Below are 10,582 nucleotides of genomic sequence, written 5' to 3' on the forward strand. Positions count from 1 at the left end.
CGGTGGGTTTTGAGTGGGTTTTAGTCAAAATACACTATGTACCTGAGAGTTCTAATTACACTCATTTCAGTTCCTATAGATTTCTGATGTTGCAAGGAGTTCAAATATGTTATCCATTATTTATTTTAATTTCTATAAAATATTACAATATAATAAAAAATAATCACTAAAAATCTCTATATGTTGGGCCTGATATGACCATATCAGGGTTGCCTGATAAATTTTAAAAGTAATAATCCAAGAAAACTTGTGATTAAAGGTTTTAGTTTTGAAGACGACAGGCTTATGTAGGGGAATTGGGCAAAGGAACCTACAACTGATAAACTTTTCCTTAATTTTAGTTTCCGCTCTCCCAAGTAAACTGACCATGAGAGACATTTTTAGCTTACTTGGTCACATGGATAGGGCGTGCGGCTACCAGCTACGCCAGAGACCAAGACATTTTTTAAATAATTTTTAAAACGATAATTTATGAAAGGACATATAGATTTTTTTTCGTTTATGAAAAGACGCATATTATTTTAGAATTTATCAAAGAATGCACACTTTTAAATATATTTCTCATTTTATTCTTTTAATAAATATGTTTTTTTTTCTTTTCTCTATTATTTTCACTCTCTCTTCTATTGCCTCTTTCTTATACATGTAACCAATCTTATTTTCCCCTCCTCTCTTCTCTTTTTTCTCGCTTTTTGCATGCGTACATGCATAGCATAAACCTGATAAATAAATCATATCAGAACCACGACATTTAGAGTTTAGTTGATTTTTTAATAACATTCTAATATATTAGGAGAAGTCAAAATAATCAATAAATATCATATTTGAACTTTTTGCAATCCTAGAAATCGACAGAAACTGATCGATTGTTTATTTTGACTTATAAGAAGATGTAAAATTATAATAATAATGAATCAACAAAAATCCTCATAAGTGGGCATGATATGAATAATATCAAGCTCACGTCAGACCCAACCTAGAGGTTTTTTTATTGACTCTTTCTTATTATATTTTAACACTTTATAGAAGTTAAAATAAATAATTGATAGTATATTTGAACTCCTTACAATATCAGAAATCTACAATAACTAAAATAGGTGCAATCGAAATTTTTTAAGTTTATCGGTGGGTTTTGAGTGGGTTTTAGTCAAAATACACTATGTATATGAGAGTTCTAATTACACTCATTTCAGTTCCTATAGATTTCTGATGTTGCAAGGAGTTCAAATATGTTATCCATTATTTATTTTAATTTCTATAAAATATTACAATATAATAAAAAATAATCACTAAAAATCTCTATATGTTGGGCCTGATATGACCATATCAGGGTCGCTTGATAAATTTTAAAAGTAATAATCCAAGAAAACCTGTGATTAAAGGTTTTAGTTTTGAAGACGACGACAGGCTTATGTAGGGAAATTGGGCAAAGGAACCCACAACTGATATCATTCTTCTGTTCTTCAGGATCCTTGAGTTGTGTCATAGTGCAATTCCTGAACTAGATGAGAAAACTGGTGGCTTTACTTATGAAGCATAATCACCAGATGAAGCATTTCTTGTTGTCGCCAAGGAATTTAACTTTGAGTTTTGTAAGAGTACTCAATTTAGTGTATTCATTCGGGAGAAATATTCATCTTCTGAAGATCTTATTGAGAGGTAACAATTTAGCTTGTATGTTTTAATCAATAAATTTTCTTTTTTTATGAAGTTTTTGGCAACTTGATATTTTATTCTGACATTGGGAGTTCAAGATTCTCAATCTGTTGGAATTCAATAGCAAAAGGAAGAGAATATCTGTAATTGTGTATGATGCAAGTGGAAAAAATTTTCTTATTCTTTGCAAAGGTGCTAATAAGTAGGTCTAACTTTTACACAAAGATTTTTTTTTTATGACTAAAGATGTAGTTTGTATGAATTATGTCTTTAGCAAGATCTGAAATCACATCATGTAGGTGGTAAATATAAATTGAATCGTTATTAATATTTATTTTTTTTTAAAAAAAATTGATCATCATCATATTTTGACTTCTGAAAGATCTTAAAATTTAATCAGAAAGAATTGACAAAAATCCCAATGTGTTGACCTGATATGAATTATATTAGGCCCAACATAGGCCTGATATCCAACGTATGAGAATTTTTACTGATTATTTCTTATTATGTTTTAACACATTTTAGAAGTAAAAATAAATAATAGATAACATATTTGAATTTCTTGTAACATCAGGAATCTATATGGACTGAAATTGATGCAATCGGAGTTTTCTAGGTCCATCAGTGGGTTTCAACCAAAATCTACTAATGGATCTAGAGAGCTTTGCATCCATTTCAGTTCCTATAGATTTTTAATATTGCAAAGAGTTCAAATATGTTATCTATTATTTATTTTAGCGTATAAAAGATATAAAAATATAATAAGGAATAATTAAAAAAAAGCTCCATGTTAGCCTTATATAATTCATATCAGGCTCCAGTAGCGGATCTAGAAATTCAAGTATGAAGGGGCGATCATGATAAACAAGGGGCGATATCCTCCATCTCCATCGGTGGAACCCCATAATACTAGCGGTTCCACCGTCGATAAGGAGGGGCGATCGTCGATGTCGTCCCTCCACTAGATCCGCCCCTGTCAAACTCAATAGCGGTTTAGCTTATTATGGTGTTAAGGGGATTAATGAAATTCTGATATCAAGGCGTTATTTTAATTTAATTAATCTAATTAAATAATCTAACTGATCTAATTAATCTAATTAACCAAACTACCCTAATAGCGGTTTAACTTATTATGGTGTTAAGGGGATTAATGAAATTATGATATTAAGGCGTTATTTTAATTTAATTAATCTAATTAAATAATCTAACTGATCTAATTAATCTAATTAACCAAACTACCCTAATTAATCTATGATCCTGTCCGAACGCCGAATCGATGGACGCTGGGCACGTGGCGCTCTCCGAACCGATGACGTGAATCTCTGATCGGCCGTATGTATCTCCGGCGAACCTGCAAGGAAGTCGGGCCGGGAGGGGGTTACCGACGACGACCCTCCGACACTCAAGTAGGCAAGAGGAAACTATGAAGTGGCTTCGAATATCAGAGAATGTGTACCTCCGGCGAAGTGTGAGGACCCTTATATAGAGCTGTGAGGGGGCTTATGCACACATACCGAGGTGTACACGTGTCCCCTTACCATACCCCAGTATGGGCTTGCTAGAGGAGCTTGCCTGACACCATACTGCTACAGTCCGAGCACCTCTCTGATGGGACGGCAGAACCTTCTGTCGTAAGATTCTGCGTATGGCTTGGTCGTCGAACATGCTCATTGTCAGAAAATGTTCCTCGATGTCCCCTTGTCCTTTTGTCCCTTCTCTCCCCGCGCCGAGCGGCCTGCCGCTCGGTAGTCCCATCACGCCTGACCGGACACAAGTATCAGTACGCTCGGGAGATACCCGGTCGTGTGCTCGGCTGAGACTGTTCACGACATTGCTGCCTTATGCCTCAGCCGAGCGGGTCACCTGCTCAGCCCGGCGACCTTGTTCACCATGAGCGTCGGAAGCTCGACTCCCCGCCGGGTTGTCTTTGATTCTGTTCTGACCCGTTCGCCCGGTTGACCTGACCCTTACCCGATCGGCTGAACCTCATATTGCCCTTAGACTTTTGACCTCTACGTGTCATTGACTTCCCTCAAAGGGGGTCCCCGTCCTTACTGCCCTATCAATCTAAGTATTCTAATTAATTTAATTTAATTAATCTAAATCATCTAACTAATCTAATTTAACACATTAATGTAATTAATGTAATTAATTTAATTATCCAAATTAAGCTAACTAATATAATTAATTCAATTTATTTAATCTAATTAATCAAATTAAACTGACTAATCTAATCCATGTAATTACCTTAACTAACCTAATTAATCTAATTAATTCAATATAATTAATTTAGTTAACCAACTTAACATAACTAATCTAATTAACCTAATCAATCTAACTATTTTAATTATCTAATTCAATTATTCTAATTAACCAAATTAAACTTAGCATTTTAAACTATCTAATTAAACGAATTAACCTAATTAATCTAATTAACTGAATTAAACTAACTAATCTAATTAATTCTATTTAATTAATCTAATTATTATATTAGTTGAATTGAATTAATTAGTTGGCTTAGATCGGTTAAATTGAATTGATTAGATTAGTTAAATTGAACCCTAAACCTATTCTCTATACTCTATGATCCTGTCCGAACGCCGAATCGATGGACGCTGGGCACGTGGCGCTCTCCGAACCGATGACGTGAATCTCTGACCGACCGTATGTATCTCCGGCGAATCTGTAAGGAAGTCGAGCCGGGAGGGGGATCCCGACGACGACCCTCCGACGCTCAAGTCAGGCAAGAGGAAACTATGAAGTGACTTCGAATATCAGAGAATGCGTACCTCCGGCGAAGTGTGAGGACCCTTATATAGAGCTGTGAGGGGGCTTATGCACACATACCGAGGTGTACACGTGTCCCCTTACCATACCCCAGTATGGGCTTGCCAGAGGAGTTTGCCTGACACCATACTGCTACAGTCCGAGCAGCTCTCTGATGGGACGGCAGAACCTTCTGTCGTAAGATTCTGCGTATGGCTTGGTCGTCAAACATGATCATTGTCAGAAAATGTTCCTAGATGTCCCCTTATCCTTTTGTCCCTTCTCTCCCCGCGCCGAGCGGCCTGCCGCTCGGTAGTCCCATCACGCCCGACCAGACACAAGTATCAGTACGCTCGGGAGATACCCGGTCGTGTGCTCGGCTGAGACTGTTCACGGCATTGCTGCCTTATGCCTCGGCCGAGCGGGTCACCCGCTCGGCCCGGCGACCTTGTTCACCATGAGCGTCTGAAGCCCGACTCCCCGCCGGGTTGTCTTTGATTCTGTTCTGACCCGTTCGGCCGGTTGACCCGACCCTTACCCGATTGGCCGAACCTCATATTGCCCTTAGACTTTTGACCTCTACGTGTCATTGACTTCCCTCAAAGGGGGTCCCCCGTCCTTACTGCCGGATCACTTGCCTCCCCTTCAAGTCTAGTCGAAGGAGGCGATTAGTCCGACTGACTGGACCATCAGTTGCGCCAAGCGGCGTCCATATGCAACTATCCTCCGCTCGTCCCCCACGGGGGCAGCTAAAACGTCCGTCAACGCCAACATTCCTCGGATCTCTTCGAAGTTTGCGCCAATCTCCATCATTAAGGCCAAGCATGCGCTCATTAAATGCGCTCTAGTAGCTGAACGCCACGTGGCGATGCTGCCGTCATCGTACGGCGACGGCGTGGTGTCCGATGGGATCGAGGCGGTTTGAAATGGATGGCCCGATGCGTGCTTCGGTTCCCGTGACCTGCATCCGACGGTGGAGGCCGCTCGGGCCCAACCCTATAAAGCCTTCACCTTTTCTCCTCTTCACCGCATTTGCGTCTTCGCGTGTCCAGTAGTTGCCTTTGGCGTTTTAGTGCTCCAGTGATCTCGTTGCTACTTCTTCCGGCAACTCCGTCCTCCTCATCGATCTCTATTCTTCTCTGTAAGGCTCTTCCTCTTTTCTATCTTTGGTTTTCCTTGCGTTTCTTTCCCGAGTTTTGGTCCTCTGGGCGCTGTCTTGTTTGTCGTCCTCTTCTTTCTATCATCTGCTTTTTGTGGTTTCATCCGTTCGGACAATGGCTAGTTCCTCTCAGCCTCAAGATCAAGCCCTCGGCCCATGGTATACTACCATGGAGTCGTGCTTCGATCGGCGCGACGCCGATATTCTGATGGACTCTTTTGAAATTCCCTCTGACTTTGAAATTATCCTATCCTCCCCCTCCGCTCGGCCACACAAGCCGCCGCGCGGAGCTTTCTGTGTTTTCCGCGACCAGTTCGTAGCCGGTCTGCGCTTTCCAATCCATCCCTTCATCGTAGAAGTTTGCAACTTTTTCGGCATTCCGCTCGGAAGCCTAGTCCCTAACACTTTCCGCCTCCTATGCGGCGTTGTCGTCTTGTTCAAAATCCACAACATTCCCCTCTGACCGGAGGTCTTTTATTATTTTTATTATCCTAAACAGTCCGAGCTTGGTACCTACATGTTCCAGGCTCGGCCCGGTTTAGTTTTCTTTAATAAACTGCCCTCTTCCAATAAACACTGGAAAGAGTTCTACTTCTACCTTCGTCTTCCCGAGCGCACTACAACAAAAATAGCTTTTCGCAGCTTGCTATTAACAGCGCACATTAAAAGCACGCCGTTAATAGTATTATTAACGGCGTGCATATTGATGCGCGCTGTTAATAGTATAAACTTAAAGAAGGAAAAAAATTACGTCTAGATATTAACAGCGCACATTAAAAGTATGCCGTTAATGGTATAAATATTTAATAACAATAATGGCATGCAAAAATAGGCATGCTGCGAATACTTTTTAAAATTATTAACGGCATGCAGCATGCTGCGATTAGTTTAAAAAATAATAATAATAAAAAATTATTATTTAGGACCATGATTAAAATGAATGTGTTTTGACCCAGCATGTTTTGACCAATTTTAATTTTTTTTTTTAAATTATAGTTTAAAAGATAGTTATCTTTAAAAAAATTAAATTAAACAAAAATATGTAAATAATAAAAAAAAAATACATCCAACCCCAAAAGCATCAATAATAAACATGGTTAAAAAAAATAAGTAAAGAAAAACTTAAAGTAAGTAATTAAATAAAATGTAATAAGTAAAAAAACACAATTAAAATAAAAAAAATGCTAGGTTAAAAATATAAATCGGATCAAAGCCACCGAAGCCATCGCGGCTTCCTCTCCCACTACAGGAAAATTGATCTATTGTGATATTATCTTAATGACACTTATTTCTAAGTGTCATAATAAATACCTTATAATGACATTTATTTAAAAATAATACAAAAATAAAATAAAATATCATGTTAAATCCTTTATCTTGACATTTTCTAATAAATGTCATTATTAATCCATTAATAATTAGTTTAATCTATTAATAATTAACCTTAGCAAAAATCCAAACCCTCGTCCGCACTTGTCACACCCTCCGCACTTTTCCCTACGGCGCCGAAAAACTTCTCACGCTGCACGCTGTAAGATATCGGGAAATTTAAATAATAAGGTTATTTGGGAAATAGCCTTATAAAATTTTTCCGGAATTTTTAAAAATTTTCTGAAAATTTTTCGGAGCTCGTACGACGGGTTTTAAGGGGACAAATTGACGACACGGATAAAACCTGTTTGGGATACCCATTTAAGTGAGAAAATATTTTATTTATATAATCCTTTTTCCTTATTTTCTTTCCCAAACGCCGAACCTTTCTTCCCCAACCCCTCGCGACCCGACTTCCCTCTCTTCTCTGTTCTCTCTCGCGGACGATCAACGCCGACGGAGCAAGGCTTCAGCTCCGGCGATCTTTTCTCTGCCGGCATCGACCCTTAAGCTCAGATCCAGCCGAAGCCCTTCTCCTTCTCAGTCCGATCTCTCTCTTCTCTCACGTGGAAGATCCGACGCACCCGACGCCGACAGAGGGCAACTGCTTTCCGACGATCTGGGCCTCTTCGCGTCGCCTGAGGACGGTCGCCGGATTCTTGAAGGTGCCGACGCTGTCCAAGCTCTTCCGATGGAGCGATCCCTTCCTCGGCCGGTTCTTACGCGTGAGCGACGATGGCTAGGTGGCTAGGGCATGGTGGAGGGCTTGGTTTTGGTTGTTTCCAACAGATTGACCCTTCGTTTCCTCCTTCTTGAGTTGTTCACATAACGATCTGTGGCTCCTCAAAGTGTATCGGATTGGGCGATACCTTCTGGAGACAACCGATTGAGGTAAGCTTAGGTCTTCTTCTCTGTTACCGATCCTCTTCTTCTTTTCGGTTGAATTAGGTTACAGATTTGGAGATGTTGGTATCAGGGAGGTGTTCTTGAGCTGCCGGGAAGAGGCTAGAAGGATGGTTAATTGATCAGTGATCTCCCTGCTTGACCTCCTGTTGTGATCCGATTGATTCCAATGAGGTTGAGTGCTGTGGATCAACAAGCACGACTGTGAGGTGAGGTTCTGTGTACTGTAGGTGTTCTTGGTTCTGCTCTACTTGTTCCAGCATCAACAGTAGCTTTGATTTGAGGTAAGGTGTAGGAATTAGGGTTAATTGGATTACTAGATCAGTTAGTATGATTGGTATATCATTAGTTGATACATGTTGTAATTAGTTGTTGATTGTGTGTAGATTTATTTAGTTTAGAATTAATCTAATCGATAAGAGTTCATCTCCTCTTAGGTTTGTGTATATCCTAATTCTCCCATGTTTCTATCTCTCTTTCTAACAATTAGGATAAGAGTTCTATGATAGAGTTCTAGGTTTTCCATACTTTATTTTCTTCTTTTTTTTTTAATATCTTTTTTGTTTTGTTCTATGATAGAGTTCTAGGTTTAGTATGTATATTATCTTGATGACATATTAAACGTTTTCTTTCAACTTAGGTTCCTGCAATCTCTATGATTCATTTGCAATCTAGTTTATTGAACTATCTCTCTTATAACAATAGCAAATCTGTTTGGCACAGGCCAAAAAATGATCATATTTATATACTGTTATCCATAAAAAAAATTAACTTTGTGGCAATTACATGATGGAAGGACATAATACCAAGGAAAAATTTTGTCAGTTACCTCTACCTATTAAAATATAATGATAGGTTTTTTCAAGTTTTGTAATTACAAGTTTTGTAAAACTTGTGTGAATAATACATGATATTTATTTGTTTAAAATATAATGAAGTAGGAATCAATTTTTTATATGTGATTTTCTTTCTTGGTAATCAAAAAGTTAACTTGCATGTTTGATTGTTTTGGAGATTTTTTGTCTTAATGAGTGATTCACCTTTGTTTAGAACCCTCCCAAGCTGGCTACTCCTCTATTTGATACTAAAATGGCAGAGGACCCTAAGATGACATACATAGACCTAGATAATCTTCAAATTGTGTTTTGAACGAAGAGATATTGCATGTTATATATAAGTCTGCCACTAGATTCATGTCTTTAATGTACTGTTGAATTGATAGCACTAATTCTTTTCCGCATAGTAGTGTTTGGTCTTGCATTGTGATGGCGTCTGAGTGTTGGCTTGGTCTCTGTTGGCTTGCTACATATCTAGAAAGCTCCATGATTTGTGCTAAGGTAGTTCTTCTCAACGAGCATATCTGAGATGGAACTTCCATGCTACTTGCTTTTCCGAGTTTGATTTGCTGCTACAAGATCGGAAAGATATTATGTAATTGTTGTTCCTTCTGGTCGAACAGTTTCACTTTCCCGTCTTAGTTTCTTGTATGTTCTTTGTTAAATAATTACGTGGATTTAATTCTTATCGGTAACAGCTGAAGCGTATCCAATTTGGATTTTCCAGCTCAAAATATCAGTAGATTTGTTGTGGTAGTGCCTTAACAGGATTTGAGACTTCTCCATTCAGGTAGGTTATGCTCGTTTGACTCACATTATGGTAATTATTTTTAATTTTTTATAATTTAAGTAATAAGTAATGATATATGTATCTTTTGAATTGTGTTGTAATGATTTTGTATATATTTCTATATTTAAGGAAAAGACAAGTCCGGTAGATACAAAAATTACAAGATTGCAAGTTTGGATTGAAGGTCACAAGAAAAAAAATGGGGAGCCTAGTACTCAAGCTGTTGGAGAGACAATAGTCAGCATGTCCACTCATTTTAGATTCCTTTAGTATTTTATTTCACTGGTCTTATTTTTCATAAGAATTTATACTTAAGATCTCTATTTATACAGCCTAAAATGTTTTTTCTGTACCTCCTTGTACATGTGTTCAAGCTGTTTTTTACTTGTGAGTTGGTACATGTGTTCAATTTCAGGTGGACCTAATTCGACCAAATGATGAAATGCAGTTTCTCGATGATGCAATAGGAAGCACGGTCGCATGGTTATCTAAATTTATAGTATTGTGTGATTAATACATATTATACTAATTTGTTTGGATTGTAAGTTGAATTGTTGTTATGTAATTGCTAGTTTGTTAGAGATTTCATATATTGTTTTAGATGTTTTGAGTTTTTGTGGTATAATGAAAAGCTATGACTTTTATTAATTCTGTATGGATTTGATTTGCACTAAATTTGTTGTAAAATTTTAATTTATTATTTTTGTCAATTTTTTTTAATATAGTTAAGACCATTAACAGCATACGTTTGCGCGCTGTCGATAGTTTTTTCGCAACGCGCAAAAGCACGCCGCGAATAATTTATGACTTTCAACAGCTTTTAACTGTGCAGCGCGCAATGCGCGCTGCGAAAAGTGAATTTGCGTGCTGCGAAAAGTCATTTTTGTTGTAGTGGCGGGTCTCTTTCCGAACCCAGTGGCAGGTCGGACCGCCAATCTCCCCAGAGCTCAAAAGGTTCAAGACTCGACCGGATTATCTTCACGCTGCCAACATGCTAGCCGGTCTGAAGTTTGACATCAATAAGTTCTTGCCTGAAGGGGTGATGTATATATTCGGCTTGAGTTCGATCAGAACCCCCCTCCCGAGCGGCTTCGGTAAGAA

At 38.3% G+C, this 10,582-nt stretch overlaps 1 long non-coding RNA gene across 4 annotated transcripts; it reads left to right on the plus strand.

The window, feature by feature from the left end:
* The first annotated feature begins 7,334 nt into the window (after positions 1 to 7,334).
* On the plus strand, positions 7,335 to 10,081 carry LOC122043098. Of its 4 annotated transcripts, XR_006129443.1 has the most exons (6): positions 7,335 to 7,843; positions 7,929 to 8,139; positions 9,102 to 9,192; positions 9,390 to 9,481; positions 9,611 to 9,718; positions 9,897 to 10,081. It is a non-coding gene; the product is annotated as an uncharacterized LOC122043098 (long non-coding RNA). The 4 variants fall into 4 exon arrangements; XR_006129440.1 differs by having other exon boundaries at positions 9,611 to 10,081; XR_006129442.1 differs by having other exon boundaries at positions 7,929 to 8,064; positions 9,099 to 9,192; positions 9,611 to 10,081.
* The last annotated feature ends 501 nt before the right edge of the window (positions 10,082 to 10,582 follow it).

Source organism: Zingiber officinale, chromosome 2A, assembly GCF_018446385.1.
Source record: "Zingiber officinale cultivar Zhangliang chromosome 2A, Zo_v1.1, whole genome shotgun sequence".
Classification (NCBI taxonomy): domain Eukaryota; kingdom Viridiplantae; phylum Streptophyta; class Magnoliopsida; order Zingiberales; family Zingiberaceae; genus Zingiber; species Zingiber officinale.